A 26,870-nucleotide genomic window follows, 5' to 3' on the forward strand; every position below is an offset into this window, starting at 1 on the left:
ATATTTGATTCAAATCCATATTAGAATGTGCTTTATAATAGTTCGTATAATATAACTTGCTTACGCTTTTACCAAGAATTGTCCTAATGTTATCTCTATATTAAATATCAATTACATTACATCTATCCCATCCTAGCAACAGAGTTAACATTGGTATCATACCACAAGCTAATAAGCTGTAATTGTAATGGCGATTCGAAGTTATGTCCTCAAAGCCCTACTCGTCATTGCAACTGTAATGACAAGTAATGCAACATTTCCATGGAGATATGGCATGTCTTTGAGATCGATTCACCGTGAAAGCGAACTCTTATCAGTCAATTACAGAATAGATTCGTTTAACCGTAGTAGTTTTCCGGATGGTTTCATCTTTGGAGCAGGATCATCTGCTTATCAGGTCATTGAAAATTATTTAGCTACTCAAACCTTTCAAGATATATAGGATAAGTATAATAATGCATGGTTAATTTGTAGGCTTGTAGATGCTTATATACATATACATATATATACATATACATATATGTATATATATTAATTTATTTTTTATTTTATTTTTCCAGATTGAAGGTGCTGCAAATGAAGATGGTAGAGGCCCAAGTATATGGGATTCTTTCACTCACACATATCCAGGTCTCCTTTCTCTCCGATCTCTAAAGAACAGATAAAAATAAGAAATGGAATTAGTGTTTTTATTTTATTTATTTATTTATTATTATTTTGTTCAGTATAGAACAAACTTTTCAATCTTAGCAATCCTTCTACGATTTGTATTTTCTGTTTTCAGTTACAAAAAACTATGTCTTGATTCAGTTTTTTTAAAATAATTTTTTGTTCTCTAAATTCTTGAAAACTATTTTCAGAATTGCAAATCAAGTAAGCCCTATATTTTTCCTTTCGATTGGAATTCAAGTGCTACTGCTTGGGCTGCTCAAGTTTGAGATCATTCTAACAACCTTAAATACCTCTATGTTAACAACCTAGTCCTTGCTTGTTGTGTCTATTTCTTATGACAAGAGAGAAATCTTAAAAAATTTGAAGGAAGTCTTCTTCTCATAGTTTTATCATAGGTTTAGCTTTCAATATATCCGGATTATCAACAAGTTCATTGTAGATTTGCAGAGAAGATAGCCAATGGTAGTAATGGAGATGTTTCAATTGATTTTTATCATCGGTACAAGGTATGCTTCTACAACTACTCAAACTTTTTTTATTGACCTGTTTCGCTTTGTTCTTCGAGTTATCTTATACACTATAGAGTAATGCTATCTAGAGAGACATCTCATAACAAATGTCATGAACTCTCTTTATTTAAGCACTAAATTGTGATAGTTCTTTAAGGTCTTTGAATTGTCACATAAAACCATTTAATAAATCTTTCAATCGAGCTGTCAAGAAGAAAAGTTCATGACTCATGTTATGAGAGACTCTTTTGATAGCATTACTCTTACATTAAATTAAGAATCATTGGTAGCACTTAATTGTTAACAAAATTACGCATGAAACATTATATTTGATTTTCATGATAATTTCAATCAACTTGCAGGAAGATGTGCAGATCATGAAGGGAATTGGTCTTGATGCATATCGATTCTCAATCTCATGGTCCAGAATACTCCCACGTAAGATAGTGACTTTCATCATCTAGTGTAGGGGATTATATATAGAGAGATGGATCCACCATAAACCCAATTTATTTGAACACATTTTGTTACATAGAAATATAATAAAAGTATATATATATATATATATATATATATATATATATATATATATATATAAGGATTTCAATCCGGAAACCTTTAGTACAAGAGCCTAAACTGTAAACTTCCAATATATAAAGAGCAGTGATAAATTGAAGGTTTGTACTGAAAAGAACACTGAACTTGACGTGGTTATTGTCACGTCACACAATTTTATTACATGTAAGATGCTAATTCCATTTTTTCTCTTTTCCTCTTCGTTTCTCTCATGTTCTTCATCAATTGTTCTTATCTATCATCTCTCTCAATCTAGTGGTTAAATTTTTCCAGATTAATTCTAGTTTGAGACTAGTCCAAACGTTTGGATGAAACGTATACACATATCACAGTTTCTGTTTGATTTTTATGGATACAAAATTTGAAGGACAAAAACAATAATTGTAGGTTTTTTTTATTTTTTTTATTTTTTTTTATTTTGTACGTTCTGTATGAAGAAATTCTATTTTTTTTTATCTTCAATTTTGCAAAATCAAAAGGAGAGAGACAAAACCTGAATCTAAGATTGAATAGAGAAGAAAAATCGAGAATTAGATAAAGCAAGGAGAGAAACGAAGAAGTAGAGCTTTATACTTCTAAGAAATAATCACCTCTCATTCGGTTGTTTGGTTCGGTTCTCATATCATTTTCCATATACAAAATTACTTGTAAATCACACATATCATTTAGTCACAAGTGTTCTTGATTTGATTTTCTATGTACTTGTTTTACTCTTTGTTTTTATTATCTAAATTTTGAAACTTCCAGATGGGAATCTAAGCGGAGGTGTGAACTGGGAAGGAATAAAGTACTACAACAACCTCATAGACAAGCTAAAAAAAAATAGTACTAAAGATTAACTCTCCCTTTCTCTCATTATTTATTAATTAGCATTTTTATGTGTATTATTATATAATTCTTCATCTAAACTGTGGATTCTATCATATTTGTATAGGTATCGAACCTTACGTGACTCTCTTCCATTGGGATGTTCCCCAAGGTTTAGAAGAGCTATACGGCGGTTTCCTGAGTCATCTAATTATGTAAGCCACATGAATATTCGTATACATAAATTTCGTGCAAATAAAGAAACGAAAAGTGGAACAAATAGAAGTTTTATTAATTTTCAATAAGTAAACGAGAGTATAATCCTCTATAATATTCTTTACAAAAGAATGAAATCCTCTTATTCGATCTTCTTTGTTGGTATTCAACGGCTGCGCGAGCTTGATCTTGAATCATCGCGGAACTTTAATGAAGAACACGATTTGAGCATAGCTTTTGTATTTTTTTATCGTTAGAATTCTGGATTTCTGTATGTCCTTCTTCCTCTATCGATGCCTTTATTTATAGACTTTCTAGGATTAATACGATGATGGCACATGTCCTGTCTTGATAAACACACAATTATAACTGGGTCGGGCTAGTTATATTGTGATAATTATCCATCAGAGTAATTATTTCCAAATATATTTTATTGAAAAAATCGTATTTTTATTTAACTAGTTGGGCTTGGCTAGTTAAATAATATAAATTGACCAAGTTTGAGCCAATTGAACAATTTAAATAAACATAAGACCCATATTTGATGAGCCATTTTGCCAAGGGAAAAGCCAATGAAATTTGTGTCTACCTCCACCAACCACCTAGGGTGCAATAAAAGGCACCATTGTAAATTGTAAATTAGATTGGGATTTTTTTTTCTTTTTTTCTTTTTTTTTTTTTTTTTTTTGGCAATTTTATCAGAATGTTATAAATTAAAGAAAAATTTGAAAAAAAAAATGTATCACACATTATTAATAACATTAGTCCTATATGAAGAGTGTTAGAAGAGTAAGATTAGAGAAAAATATTAAGGCTTGTTTGGTTCAATTTTTTGAAAACAATTTTCAAGAACTTAGGAAATAAAAAAATGCTTTTAGAGAATTAAAAGTAAGAATTATATAGAAAATGTCATTTTTTAATTAATTTTTTTTGAAATGTTAACCAAATACATATTTATATTATTTATTTATTCTTTCTCATACAAAAGCGAAAATTCATGCATTCTCATAAAGCTAAACTAAACAGAATTTAGAGAGTCGATCTTTACATTAATTTGTATAAAGTGATGGCGTTTTGACCAACCAAAACTCACATTTGTACTATTACACTGAAATGAACATGAAATTTGTTTGCCTTAAACTGTTAATATTATCGGAATATTAATGGTTATAAATGTTGGGATGTATTAAATTCTTGAATGATGTTGTTCGAAGAAGTTTTAGTCCAACCGGTCCAACTTATTCTTATCGTAGCACTTCCCGAGTTCGACCAGTTGCACTTGCCTGTGATCAACGGATCGATTACAATTATAAATTAACCCTTTTGTAATAGCATAAATCATTGTAAAATAGGGCTATTGGTCGGGTAAGTCGAACCACTGGGACTGCTAGCTTATGGCAACCAAGGTGTCTAGAATCATTTTTAGAATGATGAAGGGGGTATAAGGATTTGTTGGTTTGTCACTAAAATTATAAATTGAAGAATGCAATAAACACTGATTTGCAATTGGTTTATAAGAAGGGGATATAGGTAAAGAGGACTAGGGAAGTGAATTCACCACCTACAATATAAACATGCTAGAATATGATTCAGTTGGGGGAGAACAACAGAAATAGATGGCCATGACAAGTAGTTACTCATGGTTACTACATTATCTGCAAGAAGCTCATGAAATCAATGGGCAAGAATGATCTATCAAAGATGTACATGCTTAGCTACCTAAACTAAAGTGTAGTTTCATGCATGCTCACTAAGCTAGAGATCATCAAGCCCTTAATCACATGGTAAGAGCATATGGAGCTGAAAATCAAGAATAAACCATCAAAAGGGGGAACCTAAGCTATGGCCTATCAAATTTCTCAACAACATGCCATTAAAACCATTCCATAATCTTTTCTTCATTGTCACCATGAAAATGTAAACCATACAACCATGAGAATATACATTCTAAGATAAGAAAATAAATTCAACATGGTTATTTATATCAATATCAGTTCATTACATCAAGTGTAAGTTCTAAACTATAGAACAAACACAAAAATACATTGTTTTCCCCAAAATAGAATCAGAATTAGAACATGCTTACAATAAGGGGTTTTCATCACCTCCCTAGACAGGGAGTTAGTTGCTCATAGATGCAAGGAATGAAGGAGAGAGATGAAAACCCCCTCCATTTTCGTGTTTAGAGGACCCAAAATACCCAACACCTCGAGAACTCTCTTTTCCCCCTCTAGAACTTTACAAGAATGAGATGTGTGTAATCATAATGCATCAAGGCTCTTATTTAGCCAAAAACTCCTCTCCTCACACTCCATCACGATCTCTAACCACTTCAAGGAAGTAGAACCACACAAAAAATGCAAAGGGGACAAGTTTAGCACAAAAATAGGAGCAGGTGGGCTGCTCTCTGCAGATCAGCGGGCTCCTGCGGGCTTTCAACCTCGAAGATGGTTACTGGTATGTTTGGCGGGCGCCCGTGGTGGCGCGGCTGGCGCCCGTAGGAGCTCGTCGGAGGCCCGCGGTCTGGTGGCAGGGCCCCGCGGTCCTGTGGCGGGGCCTCGCGAAATATGGCAGAAAGTTGAGGAGTTGGCGGGCGCCGGCGGTGGCGAGGCGAGCGCCCACAGGACCTTGTGGCTGCAACTTCATCAAGGCTTCTTGTAAGCATCTTCGAGCCAGAGCATTGACGTGGTCTCCACTTTGAACACTAAGCCACGAACTCTATGCAAACGAGGACTCAAGCGGCCTGGCCCAAAAGACGGTCCTCAGCAACGACGCACCTACTTTAACAAGAATGATGTCAAAACCGCTTCTTTAATCATAATCAGGGAAACCAACCCGAAACAAGACAAAAGTACACAAGTGAAGTAAAACTATACATTATACTTCATTAATGGACCTAACTCAAGCAAGAAAGGGCATTTGAATATGCAATATTCGGCATTTATCACACCCCCAAACTTATATTTTGCTAGTCCCTTAGCAAAACAAAATGTAGAACCTAACCAAAATGACAACATATGAAATTCCATCAAACACGCATCAATCATGGAGCAAGAAATTACCTAAGAAGCTCAAATGCAACTTGGAACAATAAAAATTTGGAAATAGACTCATTAAGCAAACTACCTTACATATATAAAGCCTTGATACTCAAAATGGCAAAATAAGTTTTAACTTTTACACACTGCTCATTAAGACCTATATAAACACTTCAATTGTCATTTTTAAAATGGAATTGAACTCTAACTTCAGTGAAAGTGAACTGGATTCCCAATATGCGGCTTTTACCCTCTTTTTCCAATCCCAAAAACACAAGCTTGTAAATCCTTAAATCTCCTTCTAAATGAGGTCCCCAAGGCTTAACTTTATTCATAAAACAACTTTTATTACTTAATGACGATTTTATTGATCAACTCAAATGATCACTTACTATGGTCGTGCAATGTCAAAATCTTTTAAGCTTTCTAACCAACCCATGTAGCAAGTGTTAGGCCAACAACTCCCAAACTAGATGGCTTTAGGGTGTTAAGTGTAGAGACACTCCTAGAACTTAATAACTCGAATTGGAAAGGTTATGAACTTCGATGAACCATATTTATTTATTTTTGAATGACCGTGCAATGTCTAAATCCTTTAAACTTTCTAACTAACTCATGTATCAAGTGTTAGGCCAACAACTCCCAAACCAGATGGCTTTAGGGTGCTAAGTGTAGAAACAGTCCTAGGGCTTAATAACTTGAGTTGGAAAGGCTACGAACTTAAACTGGTCATCATTTTTATTTATTTATTTTTTAAATTGTGCCAAGGGTATCCATTCATTAGGGTCATCAATTTAGATCAACTGAGTCCTGGTCAAGGTCAATTGGGTTACATACCTCACAATTAGGTTTCCCGTATGTAAATGTGCAAAGTGAAGCATAAAAGAGTATGGAGTCCTGCGAAAATCTAATTGAAGTACTTATACAGACCGATATGAATCAACATGCTTATTTCAAAAAAATTCTTTATTTTCAAAAATCTCTTGGCTTCTATATGCAAAGTATTAAACACATGCTTCGATTCTAAAAGTTCCAAATTACACTATCATCGCTCCCAATCAACATGATTTTATTAATTAACATACATCAAAAATGAACAAAAACCATAAGAATGTAAGCACATGCACCCCCAAACTTGAATGTCACATGTCCTCAATATGAGAAGACAAAGGAAAAGAAAATTAAAAATAAAAATAAAAATGGAGAGTGCCAGGAACAATAGTACCAAGTTGAGGAGAAATGGAGCGGCGGTGCAAAAATAGGCCACTTCATGAATTCCATGAGCATACCCCCAAACTTGAATTCAAAAACCTATCAAAAGCATCTATACAAAGCAAGAATCATATGAATCCAAAAATCACTAATGATAATTGCAATTTATTTTAAAGCGAATATCCATGCAAAGAAGCAAAATGGAATGTAGTTATAAGTTCAAAAGAAACTGGAAAATAAATGCCAAACATGGCCCAAAAGAAGTCTAAAATAGTATTACGGGAAAAAGGGAAATAAAACTAAAAGCATAAAATCACTCCACTATCGGAGTGGAGGAGGAAGCACTAGGTGCGCCAGGCGCACGGTCAATCAATGACTGGAGCATAGCCTGTAAAATTTCTTGATTTTCCTAAGTCTTCTGGACGACACCCTCTAAATGCATCGAGACGAGCATTCAGGGCGAGATAGTCAGCTCGGGTCATGACATCTAACGGCAGAAGTGTAGGGGCATCATAAACAGGCGAAACAGGAGCCACAGGGGGTGCTGGAGCACCCCAATCCAACTCACCCCTAATGCGGGCCTGACGGGATTTCTGAAGCTGAGCTATACTCGACTTCTAGACCCCAAGAGAAAAATTAAGAACGGTCTTTTCTTTATCTTCACCCCTGGGTGCTTTGAATCCGGCATCTTTAAGTATCCTTGTAATAAGGTAAGGAAAAGGGAATGCCTGTGTGGTGGTAGTGCACGACCTAACCAAGAGTAATTCATTGTAGATTTTTAGCCCCAGACAAGCTGTGGGACGCAAAACTAATACCCTTTTTCAGCATTGTAGAGGGTTTTCAGAAAATCCCCCTTACGCTCGGAATGGCCTGGCACGAGAAGGACATTCTTAGCAAGGACCAAATCAAGAAACCACAACCGGCATGGCAAAAAGGACTTATTAGTGCTTGTGGTTCGAGTGCCGGTGAATTGGCCATGGCAAATCTGTAGCGACCCGAGTTTTTCAACCTAGTTCGTTAGTGATGAACTGAAAGTTGACCCGAGAACGAGTCCGAAATGCGGAAGTAAAAGATAAAACCAAAGTCTTTAGAGATATAAACCATCTCTAAGACACCAATGTGACCTCCCATGAAGCCACGAAGCTCAAAGAGGACGAAAGCGGAAACAAAGGTCAAAACGGCCAAAAACCATGAACCAAGGGGCAAAATGGTTAACTCACAATTAAAAGGAGAAACTTGACTCTAAACAAGTCAAACAAAGGTGAATACCACCTAATCTAATCATTTTGAAACACTCCTAGAGGTTCTAAGAACATTGGACAAGAATCCCACAAAATGCCCCTTCCCGGTTGAAGTAAAAACTGACACTACTTCACTAAAACATAAATAACTCCCTCTATGATTGGAATCTGAGAATGACATTGGTATGATTGGAAATCTGACTCATAATCCATGAATTTAGGCTCAAGAATCACCCCATTTGGATTTAAAATGAAGGAGTTATGACTCTTTAAAGTTGAAAGATCAGTACTGAAACTAGACTGAAGCTACTCTCGGGATCTAGCTATTTTGGTCGACCAAAATGACCCATCAGATGACTGAAATGGACAAAATTCAAGCTAAAAACAAGTTTTTGAAGTGTGGTTGCTTCGGTAGACCGAAATGAGCCATCGGTCTACCAAAATAGGCATGAACAGTGAAAAAGGCTACTGGAAATGCATGTTTTGAAGTTCAAAAGAATTCCAATTGACATCGGTCAGTTGACCAAAACACCATGAAATGCTGCTAAATGGCCTGCTATGAACAAGATTTGATGAGACATCACTCAAGTCTCACACCCCAACATGGTAATGAACCAAAAACATGATTCTATGCTATATAAACATGCTAGCAAGTGTACTTTGCATAATGAAATGTATTACAGTGGTCTATGGCCTCATTACATGTCATTTACTCAAATTTACATGCCAAACCTCAAAGTTGGAAAAGTTTACATTTCAAAGGCAAATCTTGGAATTTAAGTACATACACTTGAAATTTAAAGTCTATGGCCCTTGGCCTCATGTCATACATATCAAATACATTGAAAGGAGTGTACTCATGTACACTTTACATTATTAGAATCAAATATACATGTTTTTGACATAAAAAGCTACAAAGGCATTTCAAGCCAATCTTCACTAAATGGAAATCTTTAAGTCCACAAGTCATCCAAGCATAATGAGAGTCTCAACTTTAATTCTTGTACCTGAAATATGCCCCAGTAACGTAGGGGTGAGCAACATAAAGCTACTCGTAGGGAATGAGCATGCATCGACCTACGTTTTACAATTTTGCATGATTTAATCGTTGTGGTTCATTCCACCTAGCGTCTATGTCAAGGTGAGACTCAGGGAGCATCCTAAGCTACCCTAGATCAGTTCTAGCATCAATCACCTCATTCATGCAATTTCAACAACATAGGAGCATGCTTACACAAAGCAACAATATAAGAACATGCTTACACCAAGCATCAATATAGGAACATGCTTACACTAAGCAACAAGATAGGAATATGCTTACACAAAGCAACAAGATAGGAATATGCTTATACAAAGCAACAAGATATAGATTTTCAAAGTAATCAACTTAAAATCTAAATTGCGAAATCAACTAAATATAGCAATTTAGTATAATTAGAATATCTAATACCACACATCAAGACATAGATTCTCTAGACTATCAAGTAGAAATCTAAAAGTGAGAAATCAACTAAATATAACAATTTAGTATAGATGCGCTTAACAACATCAATTCGCCAATAGCCAAAACCACAAGTCACAATATAAATATGATTGCAACTTGGAATTGAATGCCGAAAACAAATAGTGGAAGACTTGGACATCATGTCTCGGATTTCCGCCGAGAACAAAATGGTTGTTCCAGGCATTAACCCGCAGGGAAAACCACCCTAAGTGCGTACTATCTCAATTAGGGAGAACTCATACCTCCTGCACTAGAGCCAAACTCTAGCCATGTCATATGTGACAACAATGTCCCAAGACTCCAAAATAAACAAAATAAGTTCATAACTTATACACATTACTACTACATAGTAACAAGTTAGTAATATAACTCTCAATTGTGCATAATAAGTATTTCATATTCATAATGCTATGAAATCACAAGTCAACAATATATTCATATTAGAAATATATTCTCATGAATATAAATTTAACAACAACGCTTTCCAATGCTTAAAACATAATCAAGTGAATACACCACAAGTCTAAATCCATGATCTTAAAATAGAAGCAACTCCTAAAACATGATTAAATCCATGGATAAACAAGATAGAATTTAATTACATCACAATAATCAAACTCTCTAGATTTCAAATCATCCCCAAATGGCCTCAATTTAATATATGTTGAAAGACATATCATGATCATTACATCTATTCACACAAAAGCTTAATTATGCCCATGAAACCACAAAATAGATTTTAATTAATCCTCTTAATTAAAGCCTCTTGATTTTCAAACTCAACCAAATGCTTTCAAATTAAAGTATGTTAAACAACATGCCAAAACTTAATTTAGAAGCATAATACAACTTAATTTCATGCAAGGTATAGCCATGAACTTTAATCTTTCACAAAAGATAAATATTAATGAAAAAGTGATTTTCTTATTTAATTAATCCCAATTTAATATATGTTAACAAATATATTAAAACTAAACTTTCTAGCACGCCACAATTAAAATCAAAGTTATATATCATCATGAATTTTAAATCTTATACAAAGAAATAAAAATTTATAACTTTCTAAATTTGATACAAGGCATACATATATGTTGTATAATCATGAAAAATACACAATACAACACACAATTAATCCTAAAACATTCCCTACCTCTATTTGAGATGAAATCCCAAATCCCTACCAAATGGAAACCGCTCCGAATCCGACGAAACTCCTAGGTTTTGTCGGGGAGAACACCATGAACAAGAATCCAAAGAAAGCCCCATCAAAAAAACATCTTGGCTTCAAACCTAAAATCAAGAAATGGCCAAAACTGAGTTCTAATAAGGGGGAAAGGTAGAACACGGCGAGGGGAACAATAAACACAAAGGTACTACACCTTTTCAACCAAGGGAAGTGACTGGAAAAGAAGAGAGAAGCATGGCAGCCATGGCTGCCATGAGATCTGGCCAAGAGAAAGGAGAGAGAGAAAAATCTGATATTTTCTCTTAAGTGCTCCTATTTAAAGAAATTCTCAAAAAGTACCCCGAAAAGGCCACGCTGGGTCCGGAAAAGTGAAATTCAAGCAGACGCACTCAAACGGCAAAACTCTGTGAACGAAAAAGATTTAAAATGAGAAAATATGAACAACGAAAGAAGCAACGTCAAAAACCGAGTCCTGAGTAGAAAGTCATGCCTTAAACAAATTTAGCGCAAACCGGGGCCAAAAACCCTAAAACTTGAAAATATCGACCAGGACGAAATTCCAAGAGTACACAACTCGACGAAAAGTGAAAATGAATCCCATACGAGGATCCAGGCTCAAAACAAGACATTGAGCAATAAATTTCATTAATTGCACAATGGCCCCTCCAAAAAGTGAAAACTGCGAAACTACCCCAGAATGAAAATATCTTCCAAAAAGATATTTTCTTAGAAACCCCTGAAATAAATATCTTCAAAAGATATTTATGAAAAACACCCCAAGAAAAGAAAAAGTTTCCAAAGAACTTTGCATCCATGCCCCTATGGACACTGGGAGCAACCAGAGTACTTTACTACAAAAGTAAAGATACGTATTTCATGGAAACCACTGAGAATGAAGATACGTGAAGTCAAAAACTAAGTCCGAACACAGGAAGTGTGGTTATGCCAACAAAGTGACAAACAGGGAAAAGACGAAATAGGGAAAAAGACGAAATAGGGAAAATGACGAAAAGTGAATAGTGTCGAAAAACGAAAAATGTGGAAATGACTCGGTCCTCAAAGGAAGTTGTCATTCCAAAGAAAAGAGTCTCAAAAATCACTCTAAAGCACTTGAGACGACACTAAGCAACAAGGAACTGAACTCAGAAAAGAAACGATCAACGGAAAAAAAAAAAAAATAATCGTGAAAATCTAAGAAAGGGAAATGAATGAAAATGACCGGGTCATTACAAAATCTCCCCCACAATGTCAGACAAGGTGGCATCGGGAGGAGCAAAATAGAGAGGCAAGCCCGCCCCATCCACGGGAGATCCCAATGGGCAGTCCATAGCCATAGCAAGGTTATCAACGGTGAATTCATACTCATAATCATCAATGGTGGTTTTAATTTTGTCCGGTTCCGCACATGAATAGAACATGTTGGCATAGAAGAGACGGACTACGCGTGGGTAGTAGGAGTGAGCACGTGGTTTGAAGAGAGTTTCAAGACCACGCTCCTTCAATTCACAGACGGACCACGCCGTCTCATGATTATGCTCAAAACCATCTTTGATAGCGAACTTGGCTTCAGGGACGATTAGCCATTTAGCCTAATTTGGGGTTGGAGGTGCATTAGAAGGGCCCTCGGACGATCTAGCACGCTTGGAGGCCACTCTAGAAGCCATTGGGAGGAAGAAAATTGGTTCAGGACTTTTTACAAACACCTGGCGTGCACAAGAAATGGAAAGAGGGATAAAATGAGGTTAAAGAAAATGAACATGCAAGCACAACCAACAATCACCATTCCTTCACAACTAGAATCCCATCCTCTTGAATGTGAAAATTTAAAGAAAAAGAAAGGGAAAAAGACGTACCCAAACTTGGAGAAACAAGATTCCCTTATGCTTGAATGATGAGAGAGTGAGGGATAAGGGGTGGGACGATGAATGGGGAGATGGATGAATGAAAGGGTTAGAGAAAGATTGGAAGAAGATGGAAGGTTTGAGAGAGGGCAAGAGTAGAGTTAAGGGCGAGAGTTGAGAGAAGTGAGGGTTTAAAATGAAATCAAATAGGGGGGAAATGGGCTTGGAAGCCCATTTTAATGTGCCAGCAACGGGCGGCGGGCACTTGCGGGAGAGGCGCGGGGGATCTGCAGGGCCCCGCGGATGCTGCGGGGGTTCCATGGATGATCGATGGCCACTGCCTATTTTGGCGGGCGCCTGCAGATCTGCGGTGGGCGCCAGCGGGGCTACTCAGCAGCTGCCTTGTGCAGCTTAATTTTGCTTGCAAGGCCTGGGTTGGGATCAAAAGCAACTTAGATATAAAATTTGAATTGTAGAGGATTCTAGTTGTTGTGCAGGAGTGCCGGAATGGGATTTAGTATCAACAGCCCAAGAAAGAGTTATGAAACTCGAATGGCATTTAAATTTTTGGATTAGACGAGGCAAATGCCTAAATGACCATGAATAATTCTGGACGTGGTACAGAGACCTGAAAACGACTAAGAAAACCGAATGTGACCACGGAATGCAAGATTAGACAATTCCAGAAAAATGCATAATTTGGTTAAACTTAGCGAATTCTCGAAAAATTCTAGGCAATTGACACTTGGAAGAAGAAAGCTCTGAACATGGAAGAATTGCTTCCCATGAATGCTAAATTTAATGTCGATAGCTAGACGAACTAGGCGTTGCATGGCGCATTAATCCTCGTAGATTGGGTCTGTCAATAGGACTTTCTCAACTTTTCGAATAGGTACTATGCCATCGACGTAAGGCTTAAGCCGTTGGCCGTTAACCTTGAAGAAAGATCCATTGGTAGGATCTTGGAGTTCGACTGCACCATGAAGAAAGACAGCGGTGATAGCATATGGACCATCCCACCGTGAACGGAGTTTACCGGGAAAGAGTCTCAATCTAGAATTGAAAAGCCAAACTTTTTGTCTAAGGGCAAAAGACTTTTTGACAATGTGCTTGTCATGAAAAGCTTTAGACTTTACCTTATAGATTTTGGCACTTTCATACACATCATTGCGAAGTTCCTCAAGTTCATTGAGCTGTAATTTGCAAGTAGAGCCGGCTTATTTGTCTAGCCTTTTTATGGCCCAATAAGCACAATACTCTAGTTCGAAGGGAAGATGACAGGCTTTGCCAAAGACAAGTCGATATGGGGACATGCCAATTGGTGTCTTATAAGCTGTCTGGTATGCCCAAAGCGCATCGTTTAGTCTCAATGACCAATCTTTGCGGTCCGGTTGAACCGTTTTTTCTAGGATATGCTTAATCTCCCGATTAGATACTTCCACTTGACCACTCGTTTGAGGATGGTAAGGTGTGGCAACCTTATGAATGACAGAGTACTTGGAGAGGGCGGATTTAAGGTAACGATTTCGGAAATGAGATCCACTGTCACTGATGATTGCTCGTGGCGTACCGAAATGACTAAAAATATTAGATTGAATGAACTGGATCACAATTTTATGATCATCAGTTTTGGTAGCCTCGGCTTCAACCCATTTGGAAACATAGTCCACCGCTACAAGGATATACTCATAGCCATAAGAAGATGAAAATGGTCCCATGAAGTCAATCCCCTACACATAGAAAATTTCAATAATGAGGATGGGAGTGAGGGGCATCATGTCTCTCCTAGACATGGATCCGAGCTTTTGGCAACACTCACAAGATTTACAGAAATTGTAAGCATTCCGAAACAAGGATGGCCAATAAATTCCGCTTTGAAGGACTTTGTCAGCGGTCTTTCTAGCACTAAAGTGTCCCCCACAAGCAAGAGTGTGGCATAAATTTAGGACATTTGTGATTTCATTGTCGGGAAAGCATCTCCGGATGATTTGATCCGGGTAGTACTTGAAAAATTCCAGATCTTCCCAAAAGAAATGCTTGACTTGGGAGAAGAACCGGTCTTGCTCTTGTTTGGACTAATTGGGTAGAATTTTGCCTACCGCTAGATAGTTAACAATATCCGCAAACCAAGGGAGACTTGAATGGGAAATCTAAAAAAGTTGCTCATCTGGAAAGGAGTCCCGGGCCGCAGCAAATTCAGAGGATTTCTCAATGAGTAAGCGAGAAAGATGATCTGCGACAACATTGTCGGTCCCTTTTTTGTCCCAGATTTCGATGTCAAACTCTTGAAGTAAAAGTATCCATCGAATTAGGCAGGGTTTGGTCTCTTTTTTAGCGAGTAAATGCCTAAGAGCGGCATGATCCGAGAAAACAATGACCTTGGATGCAAGAAGATAGGAATGAAATTTATCCAAGGCATACACCACAGCTAGCAATTCTTTCTCAGTGGTGGTGTAATTTAACTGGTCGTCGGAGAGTGTCTTGCTAGCATAATAGATGACATATGGAAGTTTATCCACACGTTGGCCCAAAACCGCACCTAATGCATAATCGGATGCATCACACATGATCTCAAATGGAAGAGACCAATTAGGCGGTTTCATGATTGAGGCGGATGAGAGAAGAGTGCGAAGTTTCACGAAAGCTTCCATACAAGCTTCATCAAAAATGAACGGAACATCCTTGGCAAGAAGATTACACAAGGGCTGAGAAATTTTGCTAAAGTTTTTGATGAAGCGACGATAGAAGCCGGCATGGAAAAGAAATGAACGGATTTGACGGACAGAATTTGGAGGAAGGAGGTTAGAGATTAAATCAACTTTGGTTTGTCCACCTCAATTCCCCGTTTAGAAATGACATGTCCTAGAACAATGCCTTCTTGGACTATAAAATGGCTTTTCTCCCAACTTAGAATTAGATTTGTCTCCTTGCATCTTTAAAGTACAAGGGATAGATTGTGGAGACATGAGTCAAAGGAGGAGCCAAAGATGGAGAAATTGTCCATGAAAACTACCAAGAAATTTTCAACCATATCGGAAAATATGGACATCATGCATCTTTGGAACGTGGCCGGAGCATTGCATAGCCCAAAAGGCATGCGTCTATAAGCAAAGGTTCCGAAGGGGCATGTGAATGTGGTCTTCTCTTGATCTTACAGATCAATTGCCACTTGGTTATTGCCGGACTAACCATCAAGGAAGCAATAGAAGCTTTGGCTGGCTAACCTCTCTAGGATTTGATCAGTGAATGGGAGTGGAAAATGATCCTTCTTAGTGGTAGAGTTAAGTTTTCGGTAGTTAATGCGCATACGCCACCTGGTGGTGGTGCGTTGTGGCACGAGCTCTCCCGTGGAATTTTCAACGACGGTGAGGCTGGATTTCTTGGGGACGACTTGAGTGGGACTCACCCACTTGCTATCAGAGATGGGGTAGATGATTCCTGCATCTAGTAGCTTGATCACTTCTTTTATGACCACTTCCTTCATGTTGGGATTCAATCGGCGCTACACCTCTCTAGAAGGTTTAGCGCCCTCCTCCATATGGATGTGATGCATACAAATAGAAGGGTCGATTCCTTTCAAATCAGCCACCGCCCAGCTAATAGCTTCTTTGTGCTCTTGAAGCACTGCTAAAAGACTGGTTTCTTGGTCCTTAAGAAGGTCCGATGCAATGATGACCAGAAGAGTTTGATTGACACCAAAAAACACATACTTAAGGTGGGCCGGGAGCGGCTTTAACTCAAGTTGTGATGGAGATTTCAAGGAAGGGACTGGAGTAGTAGTAGAGAGTTGAGGAAGTGGTTCTTTTGGCATCTTCCAAGGAGGAAAATCCATGATAGCACCTATGTCAAGCAATGAATTTACTTCTTGGATGGCTTGATCAATATCAAAGTTTTAGAAGTCGAAATGAGACATGCAAGTTTCAAGAGGATCCTTGCTTAGAATGAAGGGAAGAGATTCTTCAACCACTTCATCAACAACATCAATTAGAAAACAATTATCTTCGTTGGAAGGATGTTGAGTTGCATGGAAGATGTGGAGTTTGACTTGCATATTTCCAAAAGCAATGTCCATCACCCCGGTTCAGCAATTAATAGAAGCGTTAGCCATAGCTAAGAAGGGCCGAGCAAGGATCACGGGAATATGCTTCTTTGGGTCATGGACTGGTTCCGTATCGAGAACCACAAAGTCTACCGGGAAGTAAAATTTATCCACTTTGATTATGACATCTTCAAGAATGCCCCGTGGATGCTTGACTGATCTATCGGCAAGTTGCAAGACCACGGAAGTCGGCTTAAAATCTCCCAACCCAAGTTGTAAATAAACTGAATATGGAATCAAATTTACACTAGCTCCTAAGTCAAGGAGGGCCCTCTCTATCTTGTTGTCACCAATGACACACGAGATTGTCGGGGCACCCGGATCCTTATACTTTGGAGGAGCACTGTGTTGAATGATTGCACTCACATTTTCAGTTAATCTTACCTTCTTTGGCAAATGATTTTTGGAAGTGCGCTTTTGAGTGCACAAATCCTTGAGAAATTTTGCACAGGGAGGGATTTGCTTTATAGCATCCAAGAGAGGCAAGTTGATCTTTACTTGCTTGAAAACTTCCCATATGTCTTGAATTTTGCAATTCTTGTTCCCAAAATGTGTCGGCTCTTAGAGACGTTGAGGAAACGGAGCCTTAGGCTCGTAAGAAGTCTCCACATTTGGGTTGACAAGCTTGGGATTTTCATGAGTGCTAGAATTTGGAGTTCCAGGAGTGACTTTTGGATTAGAGAGAAGATTTGGATTTTTAGAAGGGAGGGTTGTTCCATCTTTCTCTCCATCAACCTTGTTGTCCACAACTCGACCACTCCTTAGGGTGGTGATTGCTTGGACTTGTTCATGAGTAAACCCACTTAGAGGAGGGGTTTCGTCAATCATATGAATCCCTCTAGGATTCTCAAATGGTTGAGCGGGAAGCTTCCTTTTATCTCTTTGAAGGAGTTAGTTCATTGAAGTGGCAATTTGCCCCACTTGATTCTCAAGTTTAGCAATAGACTGAGTGTGGGAATGAATCATTTGAAGAGTGGGCTGCAAAGATGATAAGAGTTGTTTGTTGGATTCCATCATTTGCTTGTTTAGAGATTCCATCATTTGCATGTTTGCAGCCAAAATCTCATCAGTTGGGAACGTAAGAGGTTGATTAGAGACATTTGGATTATACGGAGGACGGTAGCTTGACGAGGCCTGAAATGGCCTATTTTGAAATTGAGAAGAGGGCTGATTTTGATGCCCTTGATTTTGAAATTGCGAATTTTGTGGGGTTTGTTGCCTCCACGAGAAATTCGGATGATCTCTCCATCCCGGATTGTAAGTATTGGAATATGGATTATTTTCGGGCCTTGAGAACATCGCATTTGCTTGCTCTTGATTGGGATTAGGAAATTGTTCCGGTGTGGGACAATCTTCCAAGAGATGGAAAGGACTAGTGCATGATGCGCACACCGTACTAGCTGAATTTTGAGACAAGGAAGGAGATAGATGTGGTGCCATCAATTGATAGAATTTATGGCTATGGCATCCACTTGAGATGATTGTTCCCTCATTGTTTTCAGTTGACAAGGGTTGGTGTTCTTGGCATTGGTTGAGGCTAGAACACTACGAGAATTGTGTTGTAATGAATTCTCACTCAGATTCTCTAGTAAGGTCCACACCTCATCCGCACTTTTAGACATGAACATCCCTCCACATGATGAGTCAACCATGAATCTATGGGTGTCGGTCAAACCAGCATGGAAAGCTTACACCAATTGCCATTTTGGAATTAGGTGGTGCGGACATTTCCTAAGGAGGTCTTGTAGTCTTTCTCAAGTCTCATGGAGTTGTTCCCCATCGCTTTGTGAAAAGCTAATAATAGAACGCCTCATTAGATTGGTCTTACTCACTGGATAATATTTTTTTAAGAATTCTTGTTGCAATTGAGCCCATGTAGTGATGGAATTTGCAGCAAGGGAATTCAACCAATATTTTGCCCTATCTTTTAAAGAGAATGGGAAGAGATGCAAATGGAGAGCATTGTCAGGGAAGCCCCTCAGCTTGATGGTAAAGCATATTTCAAGGAATTCATCAAGGTGCTTATAAGGATCCTCATTTTTAAAGCCATTAAAAGATGGAAGCATTTGGATGGTGCTATATTTGATTTCATATTGAGCGGCCTCAATATTTGGCATCACTATGCAAGAGGGAGAAGCATAAGTGGTAGGGATGAAATGGTCCCTAAGAGTCATAGGAACCACATTTGGAATTTCGGCCCTATCATTATTAATTCCCTCATTTCCGACATTTCCTACATTTTCAGCCATTGTGTTAAATTCAGTTTCAAGTTCTCTTATGCTAGTAGATTCCCTAAGGTTTCTTCTAAGAGTTCTTTCAAGTGAATTTATGTCAACTGGCGAGTCAAGAGTTGGTAAGAAAAGTGACCTACAGCCAAACATTAACAACACATAGCATAATTAAGACAACAATTCATCACCATCAACTCCACATACAATGTTCCCTTGCTCCTCAATTATCAAGACAGAAATGTAAATGGCCACGACAAGGACCGATGCTTGCAATTAACAAGAAAAATAAATAGCCTCGACAAGGGCTTCACAACTTAACTATATCTAAACTAAACACATGCAATATATTCACAACTTTGAAACTAAAGTTTCGAAAACTTACCTAAAGTCATCTAGACTTACAAATTTGCTAGTTTTCCTCAGCAAGCCTTGAATATCTAGAATCTCACAAACACTTAAAATGTCACAATGATCAAAACAACACAAGAAAATATTCACGAAACATAATATTGACAATCAAACCAAAGGTAATCCTAAAACCTTGGTTGTAAAACCGTTTGCAGTCCCCGGCAACGGCGCCAAAAATTGATCGACGGATCGATTACAATTATAAATCAACCCTTTTGCAATAGCACAAATCATTGTAAAATAGGGCTATTGGCCGGATAAATCAAACCACTGGGATTGCTAGCTTATGGCAACCAAGGTATTTAGAATCATTTTTAGAATGATGAAGGGGGTATAGAGATTTGTTTATTTGTCACTAAAATTATAAATTGAAGAATGCAATAAACACTAATTTATAATTGGTTTAAAAAAAAGAGATCTAGGTAGAGAGGACTAGGGAAGTGAATTCACCACCTACAATATAAACATGCTAGAATATGATTCAGTTAGGAGAGAACAACATAAATAGATGGCCATGACAAGTAGTTACTCATGGTTACTACATTATCTGCAAGAAGCTCATGAAATCAATGGGCAAGAATGATCTATCAAAGATGTACATGCTTAGCTACCTAAACTAAAGTGTAGTTTCATGCATGCTTACTAAGCTAGAGATCATCAAGCCCTTAATCTCATGGTAAGAGCACATGGAGCTGAAAATTAAGAATAAACCATCAAAAGGGGGAACCTAAGCTATTGCCAATCAAATTTCTCAACAACATGCCATTAAAACCATTCCATAATCTCATCTTCATTGTCACCATGAAAATGTAAACCATACAACCATGAGAATATACATTCTAAGACAAGAAAATAAATTCAACATGGTTATTTATATCAATATAAGTTCATTACATCAAGTGTAAGTTCTAGACTGTAGAACAACCACAAAAATACATTGTTTTCCCCAAAATAGAATTAGAATTAGAACATGCTTACAATAAGGGGTTTCATCACCTCCTTAGATAGGGAGTTAGTTGATCATAGATGCAAGGAATGAAGGAAAAGAGATGAAAATGCCCTCTATTTTCTTGCTTAGAGGACCCAAAATACCCAACACCTCAAGAACTCTCTTTTCTCCCTCTAAAACTTTACAAGAATGAGATGTGTGTAATAATAATGCATCAAGGCTCTTAACTAGCCAAAAACCCCTCTCCTCCTACTCCATCACGAGCTCTAACCACTCCAAGGAAGTAGAACCACACAAAAAAATGCAAAGGGGACAAGTTCAGAACAAAAACAGGAGCAGGTGGGCTGCTCTCTACAGATCGGTGGGCGCCCGCAAGCTTACAACCTCGATAATGGTTACTGGCATGTTTGGCGGGTGCCCGCGGTGGCGCGGCGGGCGCCCGCGGGACCTCGGCGGGGGCCCCGCGAAACATGGCAGAAAGTTGAGGAGTTGGCAGGCGCCCGTGGGACCTTGTGGCTGTAACTTCATCAAGGCTTCTTGGAAGCCTCTTTGAGCCAGAGCGTTGACGCGGTCTCCACTTTGAACACTAAGCCACGAACTCTATGCATATGAGGATTCAAGCGGCCTGGCCTAAAAAACGGTCCTCAGCAACGGCACACCTACTTCAACAAGAATGATGTCAAAACCGCTTCTTTAATCATAATCGGGGAAACCGACCTGAAACAAGACAGAAGTACACAAGTGAAGTAAAACTGTACATTATACTACCTTAATGGACCTAACTCAAGCAAGAAAAGGCGTTTGAATATGCAATATTCGGCGCTTATCAACCTGATGAGTTACGAATTTGCTTCCTTAATTAGAAGATGTTCTTTCCTATAGTCTGAAGACTTATGGAGCAACACTAAAGACTTACGAAATAAGTTGTGTCTCATTTGGCATCTATTTTAGACTTGTGATCAATTTGGTAAACAACTTATAGAATCCTTGTTCAAGAAGGAATGTATTGAAGACTCTATAAATAGAGGTAGGATTAGTGGAGAAGGCAAAGATGAAGAATGATTGAAAAAATGAGTGTTGTAAGGAGAGTAAATTAACTAGGTGAGTGTATTTAATTCCCGAGTATAAAGATGTAGCCTTAAAAGATAATGAGTCAGTGGGGTTGGGCATCTGGAAGTATATTCTCTTGCTGATTCCTAATAGAGAAAGTTATTCTCTCCGTGGACGTAACCCTAGAAGATTGGGTGAACAATGTTAATATTATGTGTTCTGCTTGATTAGGGTTTGATTGTATCTCCATATATACATGTTTGATGTGCTATGATGATATGTTTTTGGTGTGCTTGAATGAAGGGGGATTTAATTCCCAATAATTGGTATAAAAGCTAGTTGTAGGAAAGTTAATATTTTCAACAATTGTATGTTATTAGAGCCGACGGTTTATCTTGGGAGGTTCAATCCTTTAACAGAGCTGAAGGAGGGTCCTATAGTTGGTCTTATAAGAGGTGGAGAATGGTTGTGGGATGTTTGTCAGAGAAGAAGGTTGATTGCGAGATGTCTTGGAGACTCAATCAGAGATTATGATGGTGTGCAGGTGTGAAGATGGTGTCGATGAATTTGTTCAATGTGCTAATCATCCGAAAGAGTATGTAAATTGAAGTGGGGATCTTCAATCGAATAAGATGTTATGAAGACACAAGCCCATGAGGAACAAGTCTTGGGAGCTAGAAACCAGATAGTGAGTACTTGTTTCCAAGATGGGGTAAGTGTGAAAGTATGGAAGGATGAAAGGGCTCTTAGCACTAAAATAACATATAGTATGTATAGATGAAGTGTGGGGGTAAAGATATACGGTAGTGGTGGATCACTACTGGACACTATTTGTGTAAGCGCCGAAGACGTGTAAAGGATGTCACAGATCATGGCTTGAGTATCCGACATCATAGTGACTAAAGGTACATGATTTAACATTAAAAAGTACCTATGGTGTTGATTCTCTTATTTGAAGTTAATGGGTTACCACGAGTGAGTAAATTGAACACCAATGGTAAAGTTTGGGATAGAATGAATGAGTGAATGAAGGGAAGGATGGAAGGAAGAAGGCGAGAGAAGAATGAACGCTTGGTTGGTTAAGGTGAAGGAATATTCAATCGAGGTAGAGCTATAGAGGAGTGCAATGATTGGTTGATGGAATTTAAGCCAAGGTGAAGATTTTTGTAATGTGTCTCAAATTCTTGAATAATGTTATTCGAAGAAGTTTGATCGGTCGCACTTAAGTCCAACCGGTCCAAATTGTTTGTCTTAGGAGCTTTAGTCATTGATTAGAGCTAAAGGAGAGTCCTACAAAGGTTCGTCAAGTCAAGGCCAAAGATTAGATGAGGGAAGTTTGTTAGAGCATATGGTTAGTTACGAGCTGTCTTGGAAATTCAATCAGAAATCATAATGGTGTGTAGATGTGAAGATGGTGGGGATAGATTGGATAAAAAGACGTGTGATGACCCAAAGAAAAAATGAAGAAGATTAAAATAGGGATTTTCAATGGAATAAGATAGTGTGAAGACACAAGCCCATGAGGAACAAGTTTTACAACTAGAAACCAGAGAGTGATTGTTAATTCCCAAGATGGGGTGTTTGTAATAGTATGAAAGGATGAAGGGGTTTGTTTTAGCACTAAAATAGCAGATAGTATGTATAGATAGAGTGTTGGAGGTAAAGATGTATAGTAGTGGAGATCTCTACTAGGCACTGTTCGTGCAAGTGCCGAAGGTATGTAAAGCATCTCGTAGATCGTGGCTTGAGTATCATACATTATGACTAACCACAATGAGTGAAGGGACATGGTTTAGTCTTCAAAAGTATCTATGGTTTTGATTCGCCTCTTTGAAATTGATGGGTTACCATGAGTGAGTAATTGAACACGAATTGTGAAGTTTGGGATGGAGTGAATGAGTGAAGGATAAAGGAAGAAGACGGTAGAAGAATAAATGCTTGGTTGGTTGAGGTGAAGGGATATTCAATCGAGGTGGAACATTAGAGGAACACAATGATTGGTCAATGGGATTTGAGCCAAAGTGGAGATTGTTGTAATGTGTCACAAATTCCTGAATAATGTTATTTGAAGAAGTCCGACCGGTCTAAATTGTTTATCTTGGGAGGTTTAGTCCTCTATCAGAGCCGGAGGTGAGTCCTATAGAGGTTTGGCTGGTCAGAGTTGAAGAATGGATAGGGAAAGTTTGTAAGGGAATGTGGTTAGTTGCGAGCTATCTTGGAGATTTAATTAGAAATTATAATGGTGTGTAAGTGTGAACATGGTGGGGATGGATTAAAAGAATGGATGTGTGCTCACCTAAAAGAGTATGTAGATTGAAGTGGGGATTTTAAATTGAATAAGAGGGTGTAATAACATAAGCTAGCCCATGATAAACAAGTCCTACGATTAGAAATCAAAGAGTGAGTACTAGTTCCCAAGATAGGGTGAGTATAATATTACGGATGGATCAAACAAGTTGGGCTTAGCCCTAAAAGAGTGAATAATATGTATAGATGGAATGTGGGGGGTAGCGTTGTGTGGTAGTGGTGGATCATTCATTATTAGACGATGTTAGTGAAAACATCAAAGGTGGGTAAAGGATCGTAATCATCATTGCATAAGTATCCAGTACCATACTTTAGCAGAGAAGAAGGTACATAGTTCGGCGTTCAAAAGTCTTTACTGGTGTTAATTGGCCTCTTCTAAATTGGTGGGTTACCACGAGTGAATAATTGAACACTAATAGGGAAGTTTGGGATGAAAAGAATGAGTGAAGGATAGAAAGAAGAAGACGAGAGAAGAACAGACACTTGGTTTATTGATAGAGGAATCTTCATTCGAGGGAGCACGTTGAGTCATCAATAAAATTTGAGCAAATTAAGGGGAATATTGTTGGGATGTTTTTAAAATTCTTGAATAGCACTTAAGTCCAACCGGTCGCACTTAACTTTGACCAGTTCAACTTGTTCTTTTTGTAGCATTATGCCAAGTCAGACCAGTCACACTTAAGTGCGACTAAGTCCGACGAGTCACACTTAAGCCTAACCAGTCGCATTTGCCAAATGAGTTGTGGATTTGCTTCCTTTATTAGAAGAAATTCTTTCCAAAGATTTGTGAAAGAACTTGATTAGGAATTTATTTTATAGTTGTTATTGTTAGACAGGGTATGAGCATCCTAGTTCAAGAAAGAATGTATCAAAGGCTCTATAAATAGAGGCTGGATTAGGTAGAGAAGGTATAGAAGAAGAAAAGATTGAAAGAATTATTGTTGTTAGGAGAGTATATGTAATTTCTAAGTGGAGAGATGTAGCATCAAAAGATGATGAGTGAGTGAGTGAGTGAGTAGCCTTGGATGATTGGGTGCACAATAAATATTATGAGCTCTGTTAGATCGATATATGATTGTAACTTTATATATACATGTTTGATGTGATGTGATGTGATATGACATTTTCCAACAACTGATATCTAAGCTAGTTGGAGGGAATTAATATTCCCAAAAATAGAATTATATATCAAGATAGCAATTCACGTGGTTACAATATTAATTAGATATTTACTTGAAAAAATATTTTTGACAAAATCAAATAGCCGGACACAATTGTAGATATTGAGATTCTTGTGGTATTATCAAATAAGACATATAGTGATGATATTATTCCAATTCACAGTGAAGATTTCTGTGACTATGCGGATCTTTGCTTCAAGTCTTTTGGCAATCGAGTGAAGTACTGGATAACCTTGAATGAGCCACTGGCGTTTAGCATTGCTGGGTATGATGGCGGTTATTATGCTCCCGGTCGATGCTCTTCCTGGCAGCAAAATAATTGCACCGGAGGTGATTCGGGCACCGAACCATTTATTGTGTCACACAACCAGCTTCTTGCTCATGCTGCTGCTGTAAAATTATACAGAGAGAAGTATCAGGTGGCACTTCAAAATCCTAGCTACAAGCAATTTTTCCGGACAATGGTTTTGGACCAAATAGTGGTTGTAATTAATCAACTGTAAGTGAAATCTTCATGCAGGCAGAACAAAAGGGAAACATAGGGATTACCCATGTTTCAACCTGGCCGGAACCTTACTCTAATTCGAGTCTTGATCGTCGTGCTTCAGTTCGTGCTTTGGATTTCATGCTTGGATGGTGAGTATTGCATGGTACATGTTTATAGGAAATTAGTTGTACTTTTTTTTGAGTGGTTTATTTTAATTTTGCAGAGCCCTAAATAATATTACATTTCATTTGATATATTAACTTTGCAACTTCCAAATCTATTAAGGTTTATGAGCCCAATTGTAGATGGTGATTATCCTCTCACCATGCGAGCTCTTGTTAGAGAACGACTTCCAAAGTTCTCTGCTAATGAGTCCGAGATGCTAAAGGGGTCGTATGATTTCATTGGTATAAACTACTATCATTCTATTTATGCAAAACATGCTACCAACTACAGTGCTGTAAACTTGAGTTCCTCAACCGATAATCGGGTCAATTTTGTGAGTAAGTTCCTCAAACTCAATACTTTTGGTATTAGTTGGATTCAAATGAATTCATAGCTAGTACTCTATCTTCCTTAATCTGTACTAAAAGAACATCATGATATTTCTTTATGCTAGCTGCAAGAGATGGTGTCCTTCTTGGTGAAAAGGTATAATTCAGTTTTATGTTAGTTATGGAAAAAATAATACAGTTTGTGTTAAGATTAATAATATACCTGAAATAGTGACTGATGATGGATTCTAAAATTTTGTGGCTACAGATGGGTTCCATGCAGGTTTATCCAAGAGGGATTTGGCATCTTCTAATCTACATCAAGAGAAAATATAATAATCCAGTTCTTTATGTTACGGAAAATGGTAACTAACTAATTAATCTATTAGGGTTGGTTTTTTTTTATTTTTTTTTATAAAAATTTTTATTTATCCATATATATGCTGCGGAAAATGGAAAATTGGAGCATAATATACCCTTCTTTTGTAGGGTGTGTTGAGAAAAATAATGCCACATTGTCACTACAAGAAGCGCTCAAGGACAACTTTAGGATCAAATACCACTACCAACATCTGGCTTTTATTTTAAAAGCAATCAAGTAAGTGTTTTGGAGCTTTGTTAAAGATTTAAATTTATAAGAACGATTAGTTGTGATTTTTGTTATACACTTTAATTTCCTATTAATAAATATAGGAACGGCGTGAATCTGAAGGGATACTTTGCGTGGGCATTAATGGACACTTTTGAATGGAATTCGGCATACTCTATTCGTTTTGGCATTAACTACATTGATTTTAATGATGGGTTAAAAAGATACGCAAAACTCTCCTCGCAATGGTTCAAGAACTTTTTACAAAAATAA

At 37.8% G+C, this 26,870-nt stretch overlaps 1 pseudogene; it reads left to right on the forward strand.

The window, feature by feature from the left end:
- The first annotated feature begins 325 nt into the window (after positions 1 to 325).
- On the forward strand, positions 326 to 26,870 carry LOC132310176 (beta-glucosidase 24-like; annotated as a pseudogene).

The sequence above is a fragment of the Cornus florida genome, unplaced genomic scaffold, assembly GCF_030987335.1.
Source record: "Cornus florida cultivar Cherokee Brave unplaced genomic scaffold, ASM3098733v1 CherokeeBrave_3.0.0_Hap2_Chr05, whole genome shotgun sequence".
Taxonomy (NCBI): domain Eukaryota; kingdom Viridiplantae; phylum Streptophyta; class Magnoliopsida; order Cornales; family Cornaceae; genus Cornus; species Cornus florida.